The 20,125-nt window shown below is 45.8% G+C and overlaps 1 protein-coding gene across 5 annotated transcripts in view; it reads left to right on the forward strand.

Annotated features, from left to right (window-relative positions):
- Window positions 1-20,125, forward strand: part of cadm2b (cell adhesion molecule 2b) — a 520,268-nt gene that overhangs the window by 428,133 nt on the left and 72,010 nt on the right. The gene's annotated exons all lie outside the window — the stretch shown is intronic.

Below are 20,125 nucleotides of genomic sequence, written 5' to 3' on the forward strand. Positions count from 1 at the left end.
AGGCAGAATGTAACAATAAGGCAGTAACAGGTATGGGCAGAATGTAACAACAAGGAAGTAACAGGTATGGGCTGAATGTAACAACAAGGAAGTAACAGGTATGGGCAGAATGTAACAATAAGGAAGTAACAGTTATGGGCAGAATGTAACAACAAGGAAGTAACAGGTATGGACAGAATGTAACAATAAGGAAGTAACAGGTTTTGGGCAGAATGTAACAACAAGGAAGTAACAGGTATGGGCAGAATGTAACAATAAGGAAGTAACAGGTATGGGCAGAATGTACCAATAAGGAAGTAACAGGTATGGGCAGAATGTAACAACAAGGAAGTAACAGGTATGGGCAGAATGTAACAATAAGGAAGTAACAGGTATGGGCAGAATGTAACAACAAGGAAGTAACAGGTATGGGCAGAATGTAACAACAAGGAAGTAACAGGTATGGGCAGAATGTAACAACAAGGAAGTAACAGGTATGGGCTGAATGTAACAACAAGGAAGTAACAGGTATGGGCAGAATGTAACAATAAGGAAGTAACAGTTATGGGCAGAATGTAACAACAAGGAAGTAACAGGTATGGACAGAATGTAACAATAAGGAAGTAACAGGTTTTGGGCAGAATGTAACACCAAGGAAGTAACAGGTATGGGCAGAATGTAACAATAAGGAAGTAACAGTTATGGGCAGAATGTAACAACAAGGAAGTAACAGGTATGGGCAGAATGTAACAACAAGGAAGTAACAGGTATGGGCAGAATGTAACAACAAGGAAGTAACAGGTATGGGCAGAATGTAACAACAAGGAAGTAACAGGTATGGGCAGAATGTAACAATAAGGAAGTAACCGGTTTTGGGCAGAATGTAACAATAAGGAAGTAACAGGTTTTGGGCAGAATGTAACAACAAGGAAGTAACAGGTATGGACAGAATGTAACAATAAGGAAGTAACAGGTTTTGGGCAGAATGTAACAACAAGGAAGTAACAGGTATGGGCAGAATGTAACAACACGGAAGTAACAGGTATGGGGAAAAAATAACAACAAGGAATGTAGAAAAGTGGCACCCTGTGGTGGTCTCTGATACAGGTGATGGTTTAGATTATAGGGTTAACTGTCCCAGCGTCCCTGTAAGAGGACGGAAATTACCAGTAGGAGACAGGTGTACAGAACACATGTTTACTGCCACACTCAAGACAGGCACACACATACAGCAAGCAGGAAGTAGACTGGGTGAAAGTGATAGTGGTTTCCTGTAGTAAAAACAGAGAAATACAAAAACATGTATTACACAGCATTAATAATTAATATAAACATTAGCAATGTATACAATAGTGGCAGGAAATTGCACATACCAGCTAACAGTAGTAAGCTAAGATAGCACACAATGGTAGTAGCTAAAGGAATAGCTATGCTAGTAGGCTGGAATGCTACATAGTATTAATGGTGAGCTAGCATAGCATATAGGGTATACACAGGATACAGTTAGCAGCTCACGTGGTTAACTACAAATACAAGAGAAGCTGACATGCTAGCTGTGGGTAATAGTATATACCGTACAATAGAGGCTCGTACGCTAGGCTAGTAGGCCAGGGCTAGTAGGCTCCAGGCGATAGGTCAGTATGGAGAGCTATTTAAACCCTACGTGCAGTACAGTTAACAGCTACTGGGCTAATGGTTACCGATATCATGCTAGGATGCTAAGATGTAAACATGCAGCCATTTTGGATGTGGCTAGGAATTGACCCGGATGTCATCGACCGGCCATTTTAGGTGTGTGTATAAACAATGCCGGGCTGGCAACCATCTTGGTCCATTGTAGGTAATGGGTAGAGATTAGCTAGATTAGCCTGAGTAGCTAAGAGTACACATAACTCTGCCAAGAGGGCAAATGAACACATAATGTTGCAAGACTCGTACACAGGCGTGAAGTAACAACATACTAGCATGGAAAAAGACATGTAGTTACATTGTTTAAGCCTATTACATGTATACATGAAATATATACATGAACCCCAACAAAGTCCACTCACATCGTCATTCACACACATTCACACACGGTTAGGAAGTCCAGGCTGGAGGCTGTACCACCTGTTGGTGCCGAGTTCTTGTCCTTGTAGGAAGGGTCTAGTGTTGAGTTGTGTTGAGGTGGTGCCGAGTTATTGTCCTTGTAGGAAGGGTCTAGTGGTGAGTTGTGTTGAGATGGTGGCGAGTTCTTGTCCTTGTAGGAAGGGTCTAGTGTTGAGTTGTGTTGAGGTGGTGCCGAGTTCTTGTCCTTGTAGGAAGGGTCTAGTGTTGAGTTGTGTTGAGGTGGTGCCGAGTTCTTGTCCTTGTAGGCAGGGTCTAGTGGTGAGTTGTGTTGAGGTGGTGCCGAGTTCTTGTCCTTGTAGGAAGGGTCTAGTGGTGAGTTGTGTTGAGATGGTGGCGAGTTCTTGTCCTTGTAAGAAGGGTCTAGTGCTGAGTTGTGTTGAGATGGTGGCGAGTTCTTGTCCTTGTAGGCAGGGTCTAGTGGTGAGTTGTGTTGAGATGGTGGCGAGTTCTTGTCCTTGTAGGCAGGGTCTAGTGGTGAGTTGTGTTGAGATGGTGGCGAGTTGTTGTCCTTGTAGGCAGGCTCTAGTGGTGAGTTGTGTTGAGATGGTGCAGAGTTCTGATCTGTTGTCTCTCTGCACCCCTTGTGTCCAACTAAAGAACTGCCAGGAATAGGGTTCTGTTGCCCAACCTGAGAGGGCCTGTGAATGGCTGACCAGGTATGCTGACTGCGTTCTCTGGCAACCTGGTCCCAAACACAGAGGTATGAAGTGGCTTTCACGTCACTACTAGTCCATCTGTAAATACTTATACAAATGTTAAATTACGAGCCGAGTTTGGTTTAGCCACTATAAAAGGTGTAACGGCTGATTTCTTCCTCTGAAGAGGTGTAGCAAGGATCGGACCGTGCGTGGTGGTGGTAAGTGTCCATGGTTGTTTATTTAAAAACATCAACTGAACACTATGAATACAAAAAAAACAATAAACGTGAACAAACCGAAACAGTACCGTGTGGCGACAAACACTGACACGGAAACACCCACAAACAAACAATGAAACCCAGGCTACCTAAATATGATTCTCAATCAGAGACAACTAACGACACCTGCCTCTGATTGAGAACCATACTAGGCCGAAACATAGAAATTCCAAAATCATAGAAAAACAAACATAGACTGCCCACCCCAACTCACTGACCATACTAAATAACGACAAAACAAAGGAAATAAAGGTCAGAACGTGACAAAAGGGAGACACCTTCCCGCTAGCCGTAAGATGAACGGGCTGAACATGCCAAGAGATGAGTTCTGATTGGTCTGCCGTGTAACATGCTTCTGTCTATAACATGAGCTGCTCAGTATGTGTAGGTAATGCGCTTCGAGTTTTGGTGCATGACAGCACGTTTGGAGTCTGTGTGGAGGAAGGAAAATGGTGTCCCTTGAGAGGGCAAGAACAAGATGTATGTCAGGAGAAGTGCGGTATTATAATAAGGAATGGAATAGCAAAAGAGAGGCGGAGGAAGTCGAAGAGAGAGAGGGAGGGTGGGCTTGAATCAGTTCAAAATTGTGGAAAAAACGGAGATGGTTTGTTAAAGAAGAACGGTAGAAAGTGTGAGCTGTACACCGGATCGAAGACAGGAAGAGAACTGGAAGTGAGTGAGGGTGAAGTATCGGACACGCTAGGTGTGGTGAAGTTCTCTGAGCCCAAGGCTTTGCACGAGGGTCAGGATGAAGATGACTCTGTGACGGCAGCAGTGACATGTTTGGAAAAAGTGTACCCTTGCCTTTTGGCTGATCCATTTGTGGTTTCAGGGTGGGTGAAAACAAAAGTTGGGTGCTGTGGAATCGGGGAAGGTAAGCAGAAGTGGCCTGGAGATAATTGCTGGTGTTTCTGCAGGTCAGAGGAAGCATGCGCTCCATGTTAAACTAATGTGGAAAAGAGATGTGAATTGTTTTGCTCTCAAGAAAAGGCCGCCATTGAAAGGAGTGATTACTGGGGTAACTGTAACTGAAGGGGAATATTTCCAGCGTTTGTGACTCTCGTCGTTTGGTGCGACGCAGACAGGGGTGGCGTGAGTGGTCAAACAGAAAAGTCGTCTTTTCTTTTGAGTTTTGGTGGTTAGTCTTTGCCCGACAAAGTGACGTTAGGATATATAAGTTAACATGTGTGAGCTTTTGTACCCAATACATTACGTTGTTACAGGTGTCAAACTTATGGGCATGTGGCAGCAGTGTGTAGGTGGGAGGTTCCTAGGTGTTCCTATGTGGCAGCAGTGTGTAGGTGGGAGGTTCCTAGGTGTTCCTATGTGGCAGCAGTGTGTAGGTGGGAGGTTCCTAGGTGTTCCTATGTGGCAGCAGTGTGTAGGAGGGAGGTTCCTAGGTGTTCCTATGTGGCAGCAGTGTGTAGGTGGGAGGTTCCTAGGTGTTCCTATGTGGCAGCAGTGTGTAGGTGGGAGGTTCCTAGGTGTTCCTATGTGGCAGCAGTGTGTAGGTGGGAGGTTCCTAGGTGTTCCTATGTGGCAGCAGTGTGTAGGAGGGAGGTTCCTAGGTGTTCCTATGTGCCAGCAGTGTGTAGGTGGGAGGTTCCTAGGTGTGAGAAGTGTGCAGAAGGGCATGAGACAAAGGAATGTGTAGCATTGGGGAAAGTAGTGGTATGTGTTAATTGTAGGGGATCAGAAATGTCCCCTGTGAGAGAGAGGCAGGCTGAGGTTTCCAGGGTTAGAGTGGAGCAGAAGTTGTCGTATGCTGAGGTAGTGAAGAAAGTAGAGGAAGATGGGTCAATTGAAAGGGATCCTGAGAGGAGTGGTGTGCAGAGTAGACATGTACCAGTACAGAGGGAGAGGCCAACAAGTCATATATATATACTTCAGTGAGATTGGATTTTTAGCATTTATAGCAATGGTTATCAACTGTACTGCAGGGATGGAACGTAAGTCGCAGAAAATTGAGGTTGTGGTGGCAGCCGCAGAGAGTTATTTGGGTGTACGAGACTTGACTTCAGAAGAGTAACAGGGTGTGTTGAGTGGTGGTGTCTCGTCCTTTCAGGCTGTTGGCAAGAGGTAGGACTAGAGAGATTTAAATAGTGGAGTAGGGTGGTGGGTTTTTAGTGAGTGTAGGGTGATGTGTATTTGTTGATTTAAAAAAAAAGAAGATATATATTCTGTATTATTATTATTTTCAAGCAACATATAAGGGAGTTATACTCCAGTCCAGTAGGTGGCGGTAATGCAACATGTATTGTATGCCGATGCCTGTTTAACCTCATTGAAGAAGAAGTGTAAGTAATGCTTTCTACCTCGGCTTTTTTGAAAGATATCACGAAGAACTGCAATAAGTGTTGCTGCTGTACTGCTCTCCACATTCCAGAGGACAATCGTGCCGTGCTGACTCTCTCCGACTCTGAAAATGAATCAGACGAAGAGGATATCCCTGATGTACGGACAGTGTGGAGTCCTCTAAAACAGCAATCAACAGTGTTGTTGTCAGCCTCCCGGGTGCCATCAGAGTCCCTGGGTTCGCGCCCAGGCTCTGTCGTAACCGGCCTTGACCGGGAGGTCCGTGGGGCGACGCACAATTGGCCTTGGCCTAGCGTCGTCCGGGTTAGGAAGGGATTGGTCGGTAGGGATGTCCTTGTCTCATCGCGCACCAGCGACTCCTGTGGCGGGCCGGGCGCAGTGCGTGCTAACCAAGGTTGTCAGGTGCACGGTGTTTCCTCCGACACATTGGTGCGGCTGGATTCCGGGTTGGATGCGCGCTGTGTTAAGAAGCAGTGTGGCTTGGTCGGGTTGTGTATCGGAGGACGCATGACTTTCAACCTTCGTCTCTCCCGAGCCCGTACGGGAGTTGTAGCGATGAGACAAGATAGTAGCTACTAAAACAATTGGATACCACGAAATTGGGGAGAAAAAACGGGTAAAAAATTTAATAAAAAAACACAACAAAAAAACAGTGATGTTGTCACAGAAGAAGTTGACAGAGTTTTGAAATCAGTGGAATGCCCGGTGGAAGCAGAGTATGATAGCTAAGGAGATGGAGAAAATTCTGGCGTTTGATTGCAAATATGCGGAGGGAGTAGAAAGTAGAAAAGAGAACACACAGAAGGTTGTTGTATAAAACACATCTCTCTGGATTACATCTTCAAACTAAAGGGCAACCATGGCAACCGTGACAGAGAGGGAGAAGCATCCATCCACGGGTGAGAGAATCAATCTAGCTACATTTTCAGATATTATAAGTTTCTAATTTTGTCAGAAATTTGCTTTCATTCCAAGTTAAAGCATACTGTTAGCTAGCTACCGTTAGCTGGCTGGCTCGCTAGCTAATGTTACGTGTATGGTCTGTGTTGTAATATTATTTATATCTCAGGAAGCTATATGCATTGCTAGTTATAACCTAATGTTAGCTAGCTAGGTAACATTGAACCTAATTAGTTAGCTTTAGCTACTTGCAGATTAATGCATGGTGGCTAGCTTTGACAATCAGTTTTGTATTGCTAGTAGTATTGGTTGTGATTATTACCATGTTCACTGTGTTCAAAACAACTGGGAACACTGGAAAAAAAAAAGCTCTGACTGGGATTTTTTTGAGGGGATAGTCATCCAACTCGGGATTCCAACCTTTTGACCTCATAGTTGTCCAAGTTCTCAGTTAACTTGAAAGCGCCATTTGGTTTCATTGTTTAGCTAGGTGGCTATATGTCTAAACAAAAGACTTCGCCAGATGATTACATGACCCATCAAGTTTGCCAGGTGTGTCTGGGGGTGATTACGGCCATTTATTGTATTTCATGAACATGTCTACACCATGGAGACCCATCTACTTAGCTAGATGTGGTGGTTGGGGGGGGGGGGGGGGGTATAGCATTTCTTTCGCATGACCCATCAATTTAGAAGTGTGTCTGGGTACGAATATTCTAATAATTATAAAATATTTATAAAAACCTTACTCTGTTTAAGAAATGGAATCACATATCCTTAATAAAGAGATGAGTGGGGCTAAGACTTAAATCAAATCAAATGTATTTAAATAGCCCTTCTTACATCAGCTGATATCCCCAAGTGCTGTACAGAAACCCAGCCTAAAACCCCAACAGAAAGCAATGCAGGTGTAGAAGCACGGTGGCTAGGAAAAACTCCCTAGAAAGCCAAGAAGCTAGGATGAAACCTAGAGAGGAACCTGGCTATGAGGAGTGGCCAGTCCTTTTCTGGCTGTGCCGGGTGGAGATTATAACAGAACATGGAGAAGATGTTCAAATGTTCATAAATGACCAGCAGGGTCAAATAATAATAATCACAGTAGTTGCCGAGGGTGCAACAAGTCAGCACCTCAGGAATAAATGTCAGTTGGCTTTTCATAACCGATCATTAAGAGTATCTCTACCGCTCCTTCTGTCTCTAGAGAGTTGAAACAGCAGGTCTGGGACAGGTAGCACGTCCGGTGAACAGGTCAGGGTTCCATAGCCGCAGGCAGAACAGTTGAAACTGGAGCAGCAGCACGGCCAGGTGGACTGGGACAGCAAGGAGTCATAATGCCAGGTAGTCCTAAGGGTCCTAGGGCTCAGGTCCTCCGAGAGAGAGAAAGAAAGAGAGAAAGAGGGAATTAGAGAGAGCATACTTAAATTCACACAGGACACCGGATAAGACAGGAGAAATACTACAGATATAACAGACTGGCCCTAGCCCCCCGACACATGAACTACTGCAGCATAAATACTGGAGGATGAGACAGGAGGGGTCAGAAGACACTGTGGCCCCATCTGATGATAACCCCACTTTGCCAAAACACAGCCCCCACACCACTAGAGGGATATCTTCAACCACCAACTTACCATCCTGAGGCATCGTTCACACTTAAGAGGAAACAAAGAAGAGCTCTCCATTACATGTACCAAAACATTCAAGGGCCATTTTCTCAAAAGTCATCTTTCATTTTTTTTTTTAATTTTACCCCTTTTTCATGGTATCCAATTGTTTTATTAGCTACTATCCTGTCTCATTGCTACAACTCCCATACGGGCTCAGGAGAGACGAAGGTTGAAGGTAATGTGTCCTCAGATACACAACCCAACCAAGCCAAGCCGCACTGCTTCTTAACACAGCGCGCATCCAACCTGGAAGCCAGCTGCACCAATGTGTCAGAGGAAACACCATGTACCTGGCAACCTTGGTTAGTGCGCACTCATCGCGCACTGCTGGTGCGTGACGAGACATGGACATGCTGGCTATGACAGAGCCTGGGCGCGAACCCAGAGTCTCTGATGGCACCCAGAGTCTCTTAGACACTGCGCCACCCGGGAGGCCCCCAAGTTGTCAACTTTCAAAGCAGAATGACTTTGTTCCTCAACTGCATTATTTTCTATCTCTGAGTATCTACTTTTTATCCAATGTAAAAAATGTAAAAAAAAATCTTTATAACACATAGGACCGAATCGAGCCGGTCACTCATGAATAAGTCAGGCTGAGGTGGGGGATGGTAACCTCTGCTGCAGATGAAAAGTCACAGAGTTTGTCTCAGAGAGAGGGTTCAGTGAGAGTTTTGGGCAGTGTGTTACAAGGAAGTACAAGGTAAGGGTAGAATGTAAAAAAGTGAACGATCCTCACCTGATGTTTTACCTTAATTTAGCTCGGCAAGTCAGTTATGAACAAATTCTTATTTTCAATGACGGCCTAGGAACAGTGGGTTAACTGCCTTGTTCAGGGGCAGAACGACAGATTTGTACCTTGTCAGCTCGGGAGTTTGAACTTGCAACCTTCTGGTTACTAGTCCAACGCTCTAACCACTAGGCTACTTTGCCTAAGATCTGAAGCTCAGACTTAATGCCTAGACTTTAGCTCAAAGGGAAAACACAGCCTTGTGAAAGTCACAGTCAATGAAAAATGATATAAGCTCAGCAAAGAAGAAACATACTCCCACTGTCAACTGCGTTTATTTTCAGCAAACTTAACATGTGTAAAATATTTGTATGGACATAACAAGCATGGAATAATTTGTCCCTGAACAAAGGGGGGGGGGGTTCAAAATCAAAAGTAAAAGTCAGTATCTGGTGTGGCCACCAGCTGCATTAAGTACTGCAGTGCATCTCCTTCTCATGGATTGCACTAGTTTGGCTGGTTCTTGGATGTTACCCCACTCTTCCACCAAGGCACCTGCAAGTTCCCAGACATTTATGGGGGGGAATGGCCCTAGCCCTCATTTTCCGATCCAACAGGTCCCATACGTGCTCAGTGGGATTGAGATCCGGGCTCTTCGCTGGCCATGGCAGAACACTGACATTCCTGTCTTGCAGGAAATCACGCACAGAACGAGCAGTATGGCTGGTGGTCATGCTGGAGGGTCATGTCAGGATGAGCCTGCAGGAAGGGTACCACATGAGGGAGGAGGATGTCTTCCCTGTAATCCACATCGTTGAGATTGCCTGCAATGACAACAAGCTCAGTCCGATGATGCTGTGACACACCGCCCCAGACCATGACGGTCCCTCCACCTTCAAATCAATCCTGCTCCAGAGTACAGGCATCGGCATAACACTCATTCCTTTGACGATAAACGCAAATCCGACCATCACCCCTGGTGAGACAACACCGCGACTCATCAGTGAAGAGCACTTTTTTCCAGTCCCGTCTGTTCCAGCAACGGTGGGTTTGTGCCCATAGGCGACGTTGTTGACGGTGATGTCTGGTGAGGACCTGCCTTACAACAGGCCTACAAGCCCTCAGTCCAGCCTCTATCAGCCTATTGCGGACAGTCTGAGCACTGATGGAGGGATTGTGTGTTCCTGGTGTAACTCGGGCAGTTGTTGTTGCCATCCTGTACCTGTCCCGCAGGTGTGCTGTTCAGATGTACCGATCCTGTTCAGGTGTTGTTACACGTGGTCTGCCACTGCAAGGACGATCAGCTGTCCGTCCTGTCTCCCTGTAGCGCCATCTTAAGCGTCTCACAGTGCGGACATTGCAATTCATTGCCCTGGTCGCATCTGCTGTCCTCATGCCTCCTTGCAGCATGCTTAAGGCACGTTCACACAGATGAGCAGGGACCCTGGGCATCTTTCTTTTGGTGTTTTTCAGAGTCAGTAGAAAGGCCTCTTTAGTGTCCTACGTTTTCATAACTGTGACCTTAATTTCCTACCGTCTGTAAGCTGTTAGTGTCTTAACGACCGTTCCACAGGTGCATGTTCATTAAATGTTTATGGGTCATTGAGCAAGCATGGGAAACAGTGTTTAAACCCTTTACAATGAAGATAGTGTGAAGTTATTTTTATGAATTATCTTTGAAAGACAAGGTCCTGAAAAAGGGACATTACTTTTTTTGATGACTTTACAATGTTATAAAAAGAGACATTTTTCTTCATTTCAATTGAATAGAATCCTTCAATGATTTTAGTCTTAATGTCTCTTTAATGTCACATTCTGGCTCTGAGGAGTCAATGTGACACTTGGTCTTTGTTAAAGATTTGTAGCAGGAGCAGTAGTTCCTGCTGGTTGTGTCTGGGTCTGAGTGTGCTTCCGAAATGGCACCCTATTCCATATTAAGTTATATTGGTTCTGGTCAAAAGTAGTGCACTAAATAGTGAATAGGCTGCCATTTAGGACCGAGGCTAGGTCTTTATTGAAAATTTGTAGCAGGGAGCAGCCGTTCCTGGTGGGTTGTGTCTATGTCTCCGTCTGCGTCTCTGTCTGTGTCTGCCCAGTGTGTCTGGGTGATTAATGGAGGAGGCTGTGGTATGAGACTTTCTGATTTAGATGACGCACACGTACGGAACAAGTAGCTCACAGCGCACGTAGGCCACATGAAATGCCAGCAGTTAGCTGGCACATCACAACCAGTCTGTCTCAAAATTAAAATCATCTATCTTTTCTCTCTCTCTCTCTCTCTCTCTCTCTCTCTCTCTCTATCTCTCTCTCTCTCTCTCTCTCTCTCTCCTCCCTTTCTCTCTCTTTCTCCTCCCTTTCTCTCTCTCTCTCTCTCGCTCTCTCTCCTCCCTTTCTCTCTCTTTCTCCTCCCTTTCTCTCTCTCTCTCTCTCTCTCTCTCTCTCTCTCTCTCTCTCTCTCTCTCCTCCTCTCTCTCTCTCCTCCCTTTCTCTCCCTTTCTCTCTCTTTCTCCTCCCTTTCTCCCCCTTTCTCCCCCTTTCTCCTCCCTTTCTCCTCTCTTTCTCTCTCTTTCTCCTCCCTTTCTCTCTCTTTCTCCCCTCTTTCTCTCTCTCCTCCCTTTCTCCCCCTTTCTCCTCCCTTTCTCTCTCTTTCTCCTCTCTTTCTCTCTCTTTATCCTCCCTTTCTCCCCCTTTCTCCTCTCTTTCTCCCCCTTCTCTGTCTCTTTCCTCTGCCTTTAAATTGTGGGCAAAAGGTAATAGATTGAGTCCAACAACCCACGTACTAATAAGACTCAGTACTAATGCTAAAGAAAACTGCATTCTGAATAAGAGCCTTTCTATAAACTAGTGTACCAGTCAGCATTTAATGTAGGGGACATCTGTTTGGAGCAAAGTAATGATTCATAATTTGCCTTTTTTTTGTCATGTGAATAGATAAAGAAATAAAGGGAGAACATAGATATACATTCAATATGAAGGTAGAACATAGATATAGATTCATATAAAGGGAGAACATAGATATAGATTCATATGAAGGTAGAACATAGATATAGATTCAATATGAAGGTAGAACATAGATATAGATTCATATAAAGGTAGAACATAGATATAGATTCATATAAAGGGAGAACATAGATATAGATTCATATGAAGGTAGAACATAGATATATATTCAATATGAAGGTAGAACATAGATATAGATTCATATAAAGGTAGAACATAGATATAGATTCATATAAAGGGAGAACATAGATATAGATTCATATGAAGGTAGAACATAGATATAGATTCATATAAAGGGATAACATAGATATAGATTCATATGAAGGTAGAACATAGATATTCAAACCCATGTTTAAACCTTTTCTCATGCATGGAGTCGTGTGACAAACACTTTCACTTTCTTTCCGTAAATTTATGATAATGCTGTTTGTTGTTATATCATATATTAATATTGGGGCGGCAGGGTAGCCTAGTGGTTAGGGTGTTGGACTAGTAACCGCAAGGTTGCAAGTTCAAATCCCTGAGCCTACAAGGTACAAATCTGTCGTTCTGCCCCTGAACAGGCAGTTAACCCACTGTTCCTAGGCCGTCATTGAAAATAAGAATTTGTTCTTAACTGACTTGCCTGGTTAAATAAAGGTAAAATATAACTATATACAAAGCATTTAACAATTGAATTTCCCATTGGCCTTGATCCTGTGAAATTCCTGGATATTTGCTGTCATACCTTTTTTGGTATGGCGATCTGGGAAGTATACTGGAACCGCATAAGATTTGGCATTGCCGGTGTGAAAACAGTTTTCACAGGCAAACATATTATAAAATAATATATATGATTGCAAAAAAAAATTAAAAATTTCAAACAGAAAGAGTTACTTTAATATCATTGATAAAAACAAAAATAGACACTGTCATTATCGGTGTTCTTCAATAATTATAACTATACATAACAGTTGTTTGACGCACGTTTGCTGTCTAGCTGTTTAGTTACGTGGGGACATTATCCCCCAACGTCAACTGATTCAGGATATGATTTCCTGAACTGCAATGGGATTGTAATAAAGAGCTCGTGTGATGATACACGTGATTTAACAGCCAGTAAGGGAATTCATGTTGATCTGGAGGATTTGACAGAACATTTTGGTTTCTATGTTGTCACGGAGGTCAAGATACTTAGCCTACTTCATGGACAACATTACATCTAGATTCCTGAGGTAAGATCAAGGTCCGTGTACCTTTCGAAAGCTTGTTTTCTGAGTTAAAACAGAGCAATCGGGAAAATGGCTTGTTCGTTTTTGAATAGAAAATATATATATATTTTTTTAAATTGCTTGTTTTTCTTCTTCTTCGTTTTTTTTTTTGCATACAAAACCAAAAACAACTTGATAGTTCAGTGTTCAGATGTGGGTGGGGTTAAATGTGGAATGCCTGGTCAAGTGCACAGCCAACACTTCCTGTCCTATCAAAGTAGGAGGTCACCCTTCTAACGCCATTCTATGAATCTGTGAGTCTGCTATCTAGTACTTAATTGATTAATAGCTGCCCATACCGTGCACAGAGCCAAGATAAGGTACGATTTCAAAATGTCTGCACGAGACTTAGTGTGTATTGACTTATTAATGAACTGCTGTTACTGTAAATGGTTAGCTGACTGATATATCCTAACTACCTAGCGATACATAAAAAACAACAGTAAATATTGCTAGACTAGAGATATGCCCTAGCTATAGTTAGTCAGTGGTTACACATCTCAAGCAAGGGTGTGATTGGTAAATATATCCTTTCGCTGTTTCCAGCAGGTCTCCAGCTACCCAGACTGGTCTGATCAGCCTGATAGGGTGAAGTGGGTGTGTCCAGCTACCCAGACTGGTCTGATCAGCCTGATAGGGTGAAGTGGGTGTGTCCAGCTACCCAGACCGGTCTGATCAGCCTGATAGGGTGAAGTGGGTGTGTCCAGCTACACAGACCGGTCTGATCAGCCTGATAGGGTGAAGTGGGTGTGTCCAGCTACCCAGACCGGTCTGATCAGCCTGATAGGGTGTAGTGGGTGTCTCCAGCTACGCAGACCGGTCTGATCAGCCTGATGGGGTGTCGTGGTTGTGTCCAGGTTACACCTGTGCAAATCTGTGTGTGTGTGTGTATAGCAATGGAATGAAACATCCAACCCATGGCTCAAGTGTGGTGCTGTAGGTCCTGTCTAGAAGCAACCGCTAGCCATTAGTCACTTTGTGGAGATCTGAGACAATTGGTCAGGTGGAATTTTGACAGTGATTCCTTTACACCTGACCAATTCTCTCAGATCTATTAGAGTGGAGGTCTCATCATGTCACCACCGATCAATCCCTCTCAGATCTCCACAAGTGTCTAGACTCTGGGCAGTAGGGCTGGGGGTTGTTTCTGGACAGGCCACGGGTATTATAGTAGCTCAGTCAGTCACTGTCATCAGTCCCTCTCAGTGTCTAGACTCTGGACGGTAGGGGCTAGGGGTTGGTTCTGGACAGGCCATGGGTATTATAGTAGCTCAGTCAGTCACTGTCATCAGTCCCTCTCAGTGTCTAGACTCTGGACGGTAGGGGCTAGGGGTTGGTTCTGGACAGGCCATGGGTATTATAGTAGCTCAGTCAGTCACTGTCATCAGTCCCTCTCAGTGTCTAGACTCTGGACAGTAGGGGCTAGAGGTTGGTTCTGGACAGTAGGGGCTAGGGGTTGGTTCTGGACAGTAGGGGCTAGGGGTTGGTTCTGGACAGTAGGGGCTAGGGGTTGGTTCTGGACAGTAGGGGCTAGGGGTTGGTTCTGGACAGTAGGGGCTAGGGGTTGGTTCTGGACAGTAGGGGCTAGGGGTTGGTTCTGGACAGTAGGGGCTAGGGGTTGGTTCTGGACAGTAGGGGCTGGGGGTTGGTTCTGGACAGTAGGGGCTAGGGGTTGGTTCTGGACAGTAGGGGCTAGGGGTTGTTTCTGGACAGTAAGGGCTGGGGGTTGGTTCTAGACAGTAGGTGCTGGGGGTTGGTTCTGGACAGTAGGGGCTAGGGGTTGGTTCTGGACAGTAGGGGCTAGGGGTTGGTTCTGGACAGTAGGGGCTAGGGGTTGGTTCTGGACAGTAAGGACTAGGGGTTGGTTCTGGACAGTAGGGGCTGGAGGTTGGTTCTGGACAGTAGGGGCTAGGGGTTGGTTCTGGACAGTAGGGGCTAGGGGTTGGTTCTGGACAGTAGGGGCTAGGGGTTGGTTCTGGACAGTAGGGGCTAGGGGTTGGTTCTGGACAGTAGGGGCTAGGGGTTGGTTCTGGACAGTAGGGGCTAGAGGTTGGTTCTGGACAGTAGGGGCTAGGGGTTGGTTCTGGTCAGTAGGGGCTAGGGGTTGGTTCTGGACAGTAGGGGCTGGGGGTTGGTTCTGGACAGTAGGGGCTAGGGGTTGGTTCTGGAAGGTAGGGGCTAGGGGTTGGTTCTGGACAGTAGGGGCTAGGGGTTGGTTCTGGACAGTAGGGGCTAGGGGTTGGTTCTGGACAGTAGGGGCTAGAGGTTGGTTCTGGACAGCAGGGGCTAGGGGTTGGTTCTGGACAGTAGGGACTAGGGATTGGTTCTGGACAGGCCATGGGTATTATGATAGCTCAGTTTGGCATTGTCAAATGTTTTTTTTAATACTTTGCATCCTCCCTCCTCATCTCCTTCTCAAAACCCATTGAATGAAAGGTCAGATGTCCCTCCCCTCGCACCTTCTTATCCAATGGGATTTGAGAAGCAGGCGAGGAGAGAGGGTGTGCAGAATGAAGGAAATTACAATTGACATTCTTCCTTGTTTCTTTTGTTCCTCACCTCCCTCTCAAAGCACATTGGGGGAGAGGAGGGAAGGACAGAGGAAGCAAGAATGTGAAGTCTAGTATATTATATTGGTTCTTTTTTAGTAAATGTTCCAGTGGTAATTCATTCACCTGGAAGCCTATTGTATTAAGTATTGTGCTTGTTTAATCAATACATGCATTGTTTTGGTATATTAACCTTGTTGTATTGCTGACTATACAGTAATCCATAATGCAATGTGGAACAATTACCTCTCTTTGTCCATCTAGACACAATGGGAAACGTCCTACCCACTACATCAGCTCTTTGTTGCCCCAAACCAAGCCTCTGCTGTTTAGAGGGGAAGGCAGATAGCATAGCGTGGAGACCCAGATTTGACAACTTCCAAAATGGCACCCTATTCCCTATGTATTTTGCTACTTTTGACCAGGGCCCATACGGCTATACAGTATGGAATAGTGTGCCATTTGGGATACAGTCTTAGCCTGTAAATCGGAACCTAATCGTGTCCTGCCAGACCTCAGCCCAGAATGCAGCTATCGGTAGAAAACAGGAAGGAAAAAGCAATTTGTGGAGCCAGAAGAATCATGGAGCTAAAATGAAATTAGAAGTGTGAAAGAACGACTGTTATTTTCTCTAAATGATATCGCATCCCGGTTATAATAAGGACGAGGTAGTGTGTGGAGTGAAGATTAGGCCTGCATCTCAAATAGCACCCTATTCCCTACGTAGGGCACTACATTTGACAGGGCACTGGTCAAAAACAAGTGCGCTTTAATAAGGGAAAGGGTTCCATTTGGAACACAGATTGGGACTCCTGCCTGACTCTACTCTGCCTGAGACCTAAATACTGTTTAGCCTCCCTCTTGGTTCAGGTAATATTTTATATACAGATATAATGATTTTTTTTTTTTAAATCCAAGTATTAGATGTTCTGTATTTGAGAAGCTGTGGATAGCTGCGGTGGTGAACAAATATCGTCTGATGCCTCAAAGAGTCAGAGAGGGGTGAGAGACACAGGACTGGAGAGAGTGGAGGGGTGAGAGACACAGGACTGGAGAGAGTGGAGGGGTGAGAGACACAGGACTGGAGAGAATGAAGGGGTGAGAGACACAGGACTGGAGAGAGTGGAGGGGTGAGAGACACAGGACTGGAGAGAATGAAGGGGTGAGAGACACAGGACTGGAGAGAATGAAGGGGTGAGAGACACAGGACTGGAGAGAGTGGAGGGGTGAGAGACACAGGACTGGAGAGAGTGGAGGGGTGAGAGACACAGGACTGGAGAGAGTGGAGGGGTGAGAGACACAGGACTGGAGAGAATGAAGGGGTGAGAGACACAGGACTGGAGAGAGTGGAGGGGTGAGAGACACAGGACTGGAGAGAGTGGAGGGGTGAGAGACACAGGACTGGAGAGAGTGGAGGGGTGAGAGACACAGGACTGGAGAGAGTGAAGGGGTGAGAGACACAGGACTGGAGAGAGTGGAGGGGTGAGAGACACAGGACTGGAGAGAGTGGAGGGTTGAGAGACACAGGACTGGAGAGAGTGGAGGGGTGAGAGACACAGGACTGGAGAGAGTGGAGGGGTGAGAGACACAGGACTGGAGAGAGTGGAGGGGTGAGAGACACAGGACTGGAGAGAGTGGAGGGGTGAGAGACACAGGACTGGAGAGAATGAAGGGGTGAGAGACACAGGACTGGAGAGAGTGGAGGGGTGAGAGACACAGGACTGGAGAGAGTGGAGGGTTGAGAGACACAGGACTGGAGAGAGTGGAGGGGTGAGAGACACAGGACTGGAGAGAGTGGAGGGGTGAGAGACACAGGACTGGAGAGAATGAAGGGGTGAGAGACACAGGACTGGAGAGAGTGGAGGGGTGAGAGACACAGGACTGGAGAGAGTGGAGGGGTGAGAGACACAGGACTGGAGAGAGTGGAGGGGTGAGAGACACAGGACTGGAGAGAGTGGAGGGGTTAGAGACACAGGACTGGAGAGAGTGGAGGGGTGAGAGACACAGGACTGGAGAGAATGAAGGGGTGAGAGACACAGGACTGGAGAGAGTGGAGGGGTGAGAGACACAGGACTGGAGAGAGTGGAGGGTTGAGAGACACAGGACTGGAGAGAGTGGAGGGTTGAGAGACACAGGACTGGAGAGAGTGGAGGGGTGAGAGACACGGGACTGGAGAGAGTGGAGGGGTGCTGGTGAGTACACACACACCATACAGACACGCCAGTGACGGTTGATGCCAATTCAGATGAGAGATTTTTTGTTTGTTTTGGGAACATGGCCTTATTTCTATTACAGCATATTGAATACAGTTCAATATAACGGTGATAGTTTTAGTTTCTTCTAAATGATACTACACTCATCATGAGGTTGCGACAACCTATGAATGAAAGATTACAACGTAGGTGCACGCAGGTCGAGAGACAAATTGGAGATGACAGACAGCGACATTCAATACCATCTTGCACTCTCTTGCCTGCATCGAGGTGATCTAGGGTATAATCATTAGTCCGACAGTGGCAAACGAGAGTTTCTATTGGACAAATTCATGTATTTTTATCTACATTTTGTTTCCCGTTCGCTTCTGTTTAAGAAACGTTTTTTCGAAAATAATCGGCAGAATGAATAAACCCCTGATCACACGCAAACACATTTCACAGTTTCATAGCAGCCACGTTGTATTCCTTCTCACATCTATGCACTCTCCACCTCTTCACCTTCTCTTGTGTGGACTTTAATGCACAACACATCAGCTGTATGTGACCAAGGGAAAAAAGCTTTCCAAACCGCTACACACAGCCTACAGGGAGGAGGTCAGAGTCCTGGCCGTGCTGCTGCGCCAGTTTCAACCCCTCTGCCTGCGGCTATGGAACCCTGACCTGTTCACCGGACGTGCTACCTGTCCCAAACCTGCTGTTTTCAACTCTCTAGAGACAGCAGGAGCGGTAGAGATACTCTCAATGATTGGTTATGAAAAGCCAAACAGACATTTACTCCTGAGGTGCTGACCTGTTGCACCCTCTACAACCACTGTGATTGCTGCTGGTCAAATAATAATGGTCATATACATCATGACCATTTCATCATAGGTACACTTCAACTATGACAGACAAAATGAGAAAAAAAAATCCAGAAAACACATTGTAGGATTTTTTATGAATTTGGGAGAATTTGCACAATTGGTGGCTGACTAAATACTTTTTTTGCCCCAATGTATGAACATTTGAACATCTTGGCCATGTTCTGTTATAATCTCCACCCGGCACAGCCAGAAGAGGACTGGCAACCCCTCATAGCCTGGTTCCTCTCTAGGTTTCTTCCTAGGTTTTGACCTTTCTACTGAGTTTTTCCTAGCCACCGTGCTTCTACACCTGCATTGTTTGCTGTTTTTAGGTTTTAGGCCGGGTTTCTGTACAGCACTTTGTGACATCAGCTGATGTAAGAAGGGCTTAATAAGTACATTTGATTTGATTTGGTTCCAGGACAACAACCTCTCCCTCAATATGAGCAAGACAAAATAATTGATCGTGGACTCAAGGAAAAGGCGCCCCCCATTAACATCGACTGGGCTGTAGTGGAGCGGGTTGAGAGTTTCAAGTTCCTTGTCAGAGGAAAGCCCAGAAAATTGTCAAAGACTCCAGCCACCCCAGTCGTAGACTGCTTTCTCTGCTCCCGCATGGAAAGCGGTACCGGAGCGACAAGTCTCGGACCAAAAGGCTCCTTAACAGCTTCTACCCCTAAGCCATTAGACTGATGAAAAACGAATTAAATGACCAACGGACTGACCCCGCCCCTCCATTTGTTTTGTACATTGCAGCTACATGCTGTTAATTATCTATGCATAGTCACTTTACCCCCACCTACATGTACAAATTACCTTGACTAACCTGTATCCCCGCACACTGACTCTGTACCGGTGCCCCCTGTATATAGCTTCCACACTGACTCTGTACCGGTGCCCCCTGTATATAGCTTCCACACTGACTCTGTACCGGTGCCCCCTGTATATAGCTTCCACACTGACTCTGTACCGGTGCCCCCTGTATATAGCCTCCACATTGACTCTGTACCGGTACCCCCTGTATATAGCCTCCACATTGACTCTGTACCGGTACCCCCTGTATATAGTCTCCACATTGACTCGGTATCGGTACTCCCTGTATATAGCTTCCACACTGACTCTGTACCGGTACTCCCTGTATATAGCTTCCACACTGACTCTGTACCGGTGCCCCCTGTATACAGCCTCCACATTGACTCTGTACCGGTACCCCCTGTATATAGCCTCCACATTGACTCTGTACCGGTACCCCCTGTATATAGTCTCCACATTGACTCTGTACCGTAATACCCTGTATATAGCCTCCACATTGACTCTGTACCGTAATACCCTGTATATAGCCTCCACATTGACTCTGTACCGTAATACCCTGTATATAGCCTCCACACTGACTCTGTACCGGTACCCCCTGTATATAGCCTCCACATTGACTCTGTACCGGTATCCCCTGTATATAGCCTCCACATTGACTCTGTACCGTAATACCCTGTATATAGCCTCCACATTGACTCTGTACCGTAATACCCTGTATATAGCCTCCACATTGACTCTGTACCGTAATACCCTGTATATAGCCTCCACATTGACTCTGTACCGGTACCCCCTGTATATAGTCTCCACATTGACTCTGTACCGTAATACCCTGTATATAGCC

Source organism: Oncorhynchus mykiss, chromosome 27 (genome assembly GCF_057628025.1).
Source record: "Oncorhynchus mykiss isolate SJ-2025 chromosome 27, ASM5762802v1, whole genome shotgun sequence".
Taxonomy (NCBI): Eukaryota; Metazoa; Chordata; class Actinopteri; order Salmoniformes; family Salmonidae; genus Oncorhynchus; species Oncorhynchus mykiss.